General features: G+C 33.6%; 1 long non-coding RNA gene across 2 annotated transcripts; it reads right to left on the minus strand.

Moving 5' to 3' along the window:
- Nucleotides 5355-7653, minus strand: LOC110271654. Of its 2 annotated transcripts, XR_002362217.1 has the most exons (4): nucleotides 7496-7653; nucleotides 6226-6572; nucleotides 5872-5913; nucleotides 5355-5554 (listed from the first exon to the last, which is right to left on the minus strand). It is a non-coding gene; the product is annotated as an uncharacterized LOC110271654 (long non-coding RNA). The 2 variants fall into 2 exon arrangements; XR_002362218.1 differs by lacking the exons at nucleotides 5355-5554; nucleotides 5872-5913; nucleotides 6226-6572 and adding an exon at nucleotides 7130-7239 and having other exon boundaries at nucleotides 7496-7634.

Raw genomic sequence — 8974 nt, forward strand, 5'->3', positions numbered from 1 at the left:
ATAGACCAAGATTAAATAGATGATTTAACAAACCTTGAGTATTTTTCTCAAGAGGTAAAAATAATTTATTTATCTTTTTTAAAATAAATAAATAAATAGCTAATTGATTGCATAATTTAAAATAGTAGCATGAAAAAAATGAGGTATACAGGATGTGATGATGGAGATGTTAGCCAAAGATACAAAACTGTTCAAGTAAAGAGCGTTCGTTACTTATTTATTTCACTCAAGACAAGAAAAAATGAATGGATTAATCATCAGAGATGATAAAAATCAAGATTAATATAGGACATGTGCATTACACATGATCTTTTTTTCTTTTTTTTTTTACCTTTACCTTTATAAAAAGAACCATTTTCACTCTTCATTCAAAAACACTCCTCACCATAGTATTACCCCAATTTGTAACTTTATTGTGCAGGGAGGACTTGCTGGATATTTTGAAAGAGATTTACTACTTTAGTTGAAGATCATTTATATTACACTCTACTAATGGACAATCATAAAAAAATTAGATATAAATATTGTATATGTTAAATTTGGTTGATTTAAATGTTGTATATGTTAAGCCATTTAAACATGTTGTAAATGTTGTATATGTTGCTTGAAACTTTTTAGAGTTTGTAATCTCGTACATAGTACGTATGTATGTATTTATTTATTCTAATTTTTCTTTATCTTGTATGTATAAGCACAAGACTTAGTTTCATTGAACATCTTGTTCCTCAATGAGTAATCACCGATGCTCCTATTGATGAATGCAGCAGCCCCTGTAAACTTGTTAATATATTCTATTAATAACAAAATTGGTTATTGATATTATATTATTAATATTATTGCTGAAATTGTTTATTAAATTGACAAAGATATAGTAATTTCAGCATGTGATTTTTTATGTATGTGCTTCCATGTCAAAATGTTTATGATGATTGGCTTAATTTGTATGTGTGTTGAATTAATTTGGTTGCTTAGTGAAGGTTTCTATAATTGCTATTTAGTTCATCGTGCGATACATAATTCATTTTGTTTTGGATTTGTGTATTTATTTGAGAATGAATGCCATGCAAGTTTCGAATCTTATTCAAGTTGGAAGTGATGAGACAGATCTTGGTCATCAAGTTTGGAATATAGTTTAATTTTGTTTTGTCATGAATCGCAGGTTTAAGTTGGTTTAATTTTGTTTTGTACTACTATGTTTTGCAGTGTAAAATTAGAACAAGGAACTGTCACATCTCTATTAGAAAAAAATGGAATTATCAAAGGAGTTCACTACAAAAATAAGAGTGGATAAGAACTTCCAGCAAAGGCTCCTCTCACCATAGTTTGTACTACTATGTTTATATTGCTCTTATTCATTGCCCTTTCTTTTTGGCATCAATGATTGAGATAAATCATGTACTATACTTTAAGCCATTTAAACTGAGGCGGATGTTCATTTTAGTATGATTGCGGATGGTTCTTTTCATTCTAAAGTGGATGATTACTGTGGGTATACAATTTATAGTATAATTTATGATCCTATTGTGTTCATGTAAACAAAAAATTAAAAGAGAAACTAAAATAGGCCGGATGTTCATTTTACTAGGTAGGACGATGGTTATTTTCATTGTAATTTGGATGTTCTATTTATTATTATGTTTCTTTCGGAGGAAAAAATAAGTTAATAAAGAAGTTGTAATTGTATTCATAAACGCATAATAAAAGACAAATTAGGATTAGTGGTCACTGAACATAGCCGTTACTTCCTATTTGAGATCCTACAAAGAAATTGACTTTGCTCTCTAATTTCTCTAGCATTTTTATTTTTGGTCCATAGCCAGCTATCCACACATTGAAGAAAAAAACAGTATCCTTAAGCATGCAACCACATAACATTAGAAAGTGTAGCTCCGTGTCTCTAACTAGTTTGACATATATTTATTGAAGACAAAATTAAGTTGGATATTAGCTTCAGTCTTACTATGATTAGTAGTTTAGTACTATTTTATTTCAACTTTTACCCACAATAGACATAGTCCAATCTAATGCTCTTTTTCTTGTATTTTTTTTAAAGCTTTTCAAACATTCAGTTTTTTGTGCTTTTTGCCAACCCATTGTACACAAATAAGAACACGTTTTCTCTTATTGTAAATCACAGCTTTATAGGTTCTTGAGTTCATATATATAACATAAAGATTAACAAAATCAGAAAATTTATAGTATGTTATCATTTACATTGTTCAGTATTATAGAACAAAGAAATTCATGGAGCAAGCAATATCTTCTCAACATGTTGGCTGCTTTTTAGCTATGATGCAATGTGCCCCGCTGCCTCAGAGAGAGGGAAGTATTTGTACACGACAGGCTTTACCTTTCCTTCTGTAATTGCTGGCCAAACATTCTTCCCTTTATCTAACAATCACAGCTTTATTTTCAATGCTTCTATTCCGCAAGCCATCCCCTGCATTCAATCCAACAAAATTCTAGTTATTGGTTGTCATCAAGACCCCATAAGGCAGCACCTTTGATCACATTAAACCTCTTTCATACCCATTCAACAGATTTGTTTTCTTTACTCATTGCTTTTTGCTCCCATTCATTTCTTAATTTAAACTCCTTTTCTCATTTGAAGCTAATGTCAATGTTTATGAACCCCTGCTTCATGTTATTAGCCTTATTTCTCAAGAACCGTAACCCCCAACATGCTTCCTTCTTTCCATTAGGATACGAAAAAAAAGTAAAGCATAAAGATGTAATCACCAACCGTATATGTAAATCCATTTTCTTTTTGCCATGCAAGTGATAATTTTTAGCAGGAATTTAATTGGTCACACAGACCTGGTCAATCAATTAAAACTATAACAGCCACCAAGATAAATTATTTTCATACAATGCAACAACATCGCAGCCCCATAAAGCAGTTTTTATAGCGAAAAACAGCCATCCGAATAGATAATAAATTAGCCATCTATTTCAGTAAAAAATCGGTACTTACTATCTCAGATTATAACCCCATTTGAGCATCAAACATGCATTTGTTTACCTAACAAAAGCAAACCAAGAAAGGGAAAAAAAATAGCATGCAACCATAAGCTGATTCAAAGAAGACTTTAACATAATAAAATCAAACCAGTATTCACGATCATCAAAATCAATCAGCAAAATGTCCCAATAGTAACCATTTTTACTTAAGAGAAAAACCTTGTTTAGGCAAGCATGAAATTGAATACGAAAACCAACCATCCGATAACATATTGAAATAACCATCCAATTAAATAATCAAAGGATCTATCATACAGACCAACCATCCAATACCCTACTAATGTAACCATCCAATAAGGGATCAACCATCCCAGCAACACAATCTGTCTCTAGAACAAGATGCAACAGCAATGATGAATCATGAAATGAAGAAACTAGCCCACTTACCCTGGATGGTCGACGATGCTCTGGTTGTGTTGTTCGTGCTGCTCTCGGTGAATGGTCCACGTCAACTGGCGACACAAGGCGCGGATCCTCCGCTGCAAACAGTGGCACAGGGATGCTTCAAGCGACGGCGTACAAGCGCGGGGACTGGGCGATGCTCGGTGGGTCGGCGGTGACAGACTGGTGAACAGGAGTCGCCGACGCAGTTCGCGTCGGAGCTGATGCGGGTCATGCAAAAGGCGGGTGCGCGGCGAAGGGAGGTGGTTACCAACTACAGTGACGCGGCAGAGGGGGTTTGGGAGCAGCGACAATGATGTTTTTGAGGGTTAGGGTCATTGGGCGGTGCTCGGCGTGACGGACTGGTGGTTCAGCGCCAAGGTTGCGATGCGGATGCTGCCGGCGATGGTGTATGGTCGCGAACAGGAGTCGCCGATGCAGTTCGCGTCGGAGCTGATGCGAGTCGCGCGAAAGGCGGGTGCGCGGCGAAGGGAGGTGGTTACCAACTACAATGACGCGGCGGAGGGGGTTTGGGAGCAGCGACAGTGATGTTTTTGAGGGTTAGGGTCATGGATGGTCAACAATGGTAAATTGAGGGTAATTTGATTTAGGGATAGTAATTAGGATAAATTGGGATCATTAATTTAATTTGGGCTATATAAATAGCCCATTGTATACATTGTATAGAAACTTCATTGTCTCCCTAGCGGGACTCTATATATATTGTCAATTAACGTTTTACAATATCAATTGTTAGAATATATTAAGATTAATTATCTTTCATTAGAATTATTTAGCATATTTAAATATTTATTATAGGATATTATGTCTTTATAATTTCGATTCTCTAAACACTTATAAATATCTTTTTATATTGTATTATTCGATACAACTTGAATACATACAAACGTTTTCTCTACCGCTCTCTCATACCTTTCTAACATGGTATCAGAGTCATGGTATCCTTCTTAAGGAGGATAAGTTGTTTTTCTTCTGATAAAATCACCATATTTTTTATACTTTTCTTCCGTGTCATTTTTTTCCTTCTCTTTTGTCAATACTTTGATACTTTCTAACCTAACCGATTAGCTCATTCACTACTTACTTATTCTCATGGAGAAACCATATATTTTTGTCACCTTCTGATAGTTTGTCATCTCCTCGCACTTTGTCACTTTTCAACAAATTTTCGGCAATTTGCCATCTTTTCAGAAGTTTTCGACAATTGGCCACTCTTGCGACAATTCTGTCTGCACTTTCCTTGTGGCAGTTCTGTCTGCGTTTCTCTATAGCAGTTCCGTCTACGCTTCCTTGTGGCAGTTTCGTCTGCACTTCCATTACTACAAAAAATTTGGGTAAAAACGACGGTTTTTTGGGTAATTACGGCGGTTTGAACCGCCATTATTACCAAGTATGGCGGTTTTGAAAAACGCCGTAATTCAGAGCACCATTTTGGTTATTACAGCGGTTTTCTAAAAACCGCCACAATTTCCTGAGGTTAAAACGGCGGTTTTCTACTGGGTTAAAACGGCAGTTTTTTACTGGGTTAAAATGGCGGTTCAAACCGCCGTTATTTCCAGGTTAAAACGGCGATTTAAGGATTGGTTAAAATGGCAGTTTAAACCGTCATTATTACCCTCACAGAATGGCATTTTAGTCGGTTAAAATGGTATTTTTGAACCGCCATTTTTACCCTAATATTGGCATTTCAGTCGGTTAAAATGGTATTTTTGAACTGTCGTTTTTACCCTTACAAAGTGGCTTTTGATTGGTTAAAATGTCATTTTTGAACCGTCGTTTTAACCCTAACAGTGACACTTTTTTATCGTTTAAAAATGCAATTTTACCCTCGTTTTTATCGTATTAAACAAATAATATTTATTATTAGAAATCATAATCCATAAACAAAATATTATATAACTCAGAAACAAAGTATTAAACATAATATATGATTTTTTAGTATTAGAAATCAAAAGTAATAACTCTTATACAAAGTATCAAACATAACATATGTTTTCAACTATAAATGTCATAACATGTAACTCTTAATACATAAAATCTCCATCATATTTCATGCTGCTCTATTGCTTGCTCTAGAAGACCTACTTCCTAACTCTTTTGGCGATGAAATTTCACTCTCTTGATTCACTTCCTACAACAAAAATATAATTTAAAAACATAATAAACAAAATTACCCTTCTGATATTCAAGGTTTCCTAGTAAAGCTCTAGCTTCCTATGAGAAAATGGTCATTTACTCATTTAGTTTCATCTTATAATGAAGAGACATCTCAATCAATGAAATCATCAAGAATATATTAAGAAAGGAAGCAGATTTTCTCACACAATATTCTGCTAACACAACATTTCATAAATCATAACCATCACACTAAAAAGAAAAACAGGCCTTCAATAATGTCATTACAGCAATCATGCCATCACCAGTTACCTACCAAGCCCGAAATTTTACCTGTAAGTAATATGCATGCTCCCAAACATCTATGCCTCCTTCCTGTAAATAATGAAGCATTAAGCAAAAGAACTACTTAAAGATAACTCACACACGACATTAAATTGAGGCAACGCACAAACTTACCCGATGAAAAAATTTGCATGATGCGGGGAGTATAGAATATATTAATTGTTATTAGAATATCAGAGAGTGAGGAAACTAGTAAATACCACTTAGCAACCTGCTAATTGAATTCATGCCTCTTCCACCAGCTAAGTAATAATTAAAAAAAAAAAGTGGGAAGCCCCAATCTCTTTTATAATACTTTCATTTATCATTTCTTTTATAATAATAAAAAAAAGTAATAATCACCTGTTCCAAATCAAAAGTTTCAAAAGTGGGAAGCCCCAATCTCTCAAGAGCAACAAGAAAGTTCCTCACATTTTCAAAGTATTGATACATAGATAGTGCTTTTCCATCAGGAAAAACATCAACATCACTGGGGGCTTCAACCACCTAATAAACCAATTCAAGTCCAACAATTAGTCGTGATAATCAATAAGAACAATGTGAAACCAGATGAGCATAGAATATGACTGATTCCATGGAAAATAGAATAGAATAAACATACCTTGGATATGGCACCAGGTTGGATTTTGTTAAGAGCACTGCAATATCCTCTTACCATGATCAAGATCCCCTTTAATTTCTTGTTTTGGCTACATGATTTAAGAAATATTATAGGAAGAACATAATGAGAACAGATTAGAAAAGCTAAAGGGTAGTTTAATAATTAAGATTATAGACATAATTTACCATACAACTAACATGACTAATTTGATCCATACAAGTGATTTTCTCCCATATAAGTAATTTTGCTAGATACTGCTTCTCGGCAGTCATGGTGTTCACAGTTTCGGTGGTTGGACTGTCGTCCATCTACAAAAAAAAAAAATCCGCCAATTGCCAAAAGCAAAAAAGTAAAACACCACACCATGGTAGACTATTAAATACAATGAATTGATTAGTAAATTACGTTGTGCAGAAAAGGAGTGTCAACAAACAAGAATGTTGAAAAGGAGAATTAAGCAAGACAGAATAAATGCTGTGATAAAAGGTATGAAGAGGAAACTATAATTTCATTACGATATGGAAAGTATAAAACACACTTACCATGAATTAAAGGAAGCCTGTAAGTATGCTGCAACAGAGGAAAGTATAAATAATTGTAAAAGTAAAAGATAAATATAAAAAAAACCAAACCAAAGCACAGAGAAATTTCATCATGCTATTCATGTTTCATAGTTTACATGGATAATTCAACAACGCTAATAACTGATATGCTAACATAGAGTTGCTTTCACTCTGGAGTCAGACCAACAACCCCTGAATATCAAAAATATATCAAAAATGAATATCAAACAAAATGAATATCAAACTTCATACTATTTCATCTGTATTTGATGCTTTTTCTTCTGTGACAAAAATATATCAAATAAAATGAATATCAAACTTCATACTATTCATTAGCTTATTTTATCATATCTTCCTTCCTACATTTCATTGCTCAACCAACAAAAAGTATATGAATATTTACGAAAAATAGAAAATTATTAGTATTTTTCCATGCTATCATACATACCATTTACAGATGCCTCAGAAAGAAACTCAGAATTCAAGCTTGATAATGTTGTAAGAACAAATGGATGGGTACTGAGAACAGATTTGGGAATCCTGAAACGAACAAAAATTTAAAGAGAAATAGTAAAGCCAATGAAAAAAGAAACACATAAACCAAGATAATAATATTATTATTTGTCAGGATTGTGCAATAAAAAAGCATTGCTATTGCTATTGCTATTGCTCTAGAGTACTTCTAATTGGAAGAGAGACAAAAAAAACCTACCTTTATTCATTGTTAATGCTGCTAGCTTTCTTTTGGAAAAAATTGCTGCTCATTATTATTATTTTTAAATTATTATCTAATAAGGTCATATCATTTTCCTATTACTAAAGAAAAAATTGGCTAATATATATCAAATTTGCTCTGTACCGAATCTGTAGGAATTAGGAAACTAGGAATTGGTTTTCCAAATATTGCAAATAAGCATGCAAAAATTTTAGAATTAAAAAGTGCTTTACTAATAAGTAATAACTCGTTGCCAATTATTTTTGGGCACTTCTTGCGGCGTAAATTTTGCTTGATTCTTTGCCCGAACCCTGTAACTGATGACTGCATAGCATTTAAGTGGTAACTTTTGTAGATACTTTCTAGTTTAATCTTAAAAGTTAGTTTAATTAATAGTAACTTCTAAAACAGTTTGTGATTTCCAAAAAGCAATTAAATAAAGTTAACCAAAAAATGAATAAAGCTCACACTATAATTGCTCTAACACAAGTTAACAGACTGTTTTTTAGTTGTTCGAAAAGAAGAATACTCAAGAATACTCAAGAACTTCTACAACATGTCTTACCCTTGATTGTGCATCTGATGAATCCTGACCAGCACCTTTCAAAGGAAGTCCAAGAGGTGCTTCCCCTTTAGCAGCCGCCGCCTAAAAAAGTTGAAATGTCAGCAAAAACTATTACAATAACATTGATTGGGAGGAATCATACAAAGAAATGAATTATCTACATGTCATGGTCTGTTTTAGAGTTGTGTAGATCTAACAACCCCAGAAGCTAGCTGGTGGGGGGTGAGAAGCCCAAGCAATTATAAAGGCTATCATGCCCATATCTCCAAGCAATGGACACAACACACAAACTCTAAACCTAGGGCTGGCATCTACAGTGGCCCAATAACAACAATAGATTAGGGTCTAACACATCTCAAAACTGAGTAGGTCTAAATTAATACCAAAAGCTAGCAGAAGGGAAGAGGGATGTCCAAAGACTTAATAAACCGACAATGGCAATATCCCCAAGCAAAGTGGAACTAACCAGTGTGAAATGCATAATCAACGCATAATCTTTAACTAAATGAAGTCATGGATCCGCATTACAGATTAATATCAACAATCTACCTACTGCATGCATGAGTAACTTAATTATTCGAGTTACTCATTATATTATTGTAATAAGATAACTTGGCCAGTCTTCTCAAATTAAAAACTTAATGACA

Source organism: Arachis ipaensis, chromosome B05, assembly GCF_000816755.2.
Source record: "Arachis ipaensis cultivar K30076 chromosome B05, Araip1.1, whole genome shotgun sequence".
Lineage (NCBI taxonomy): Eukaryota > Viridiplantae > Streptophyta > Magnoliopsida > Fabales > Fabaceae > Arachis > Arachis ipaensis.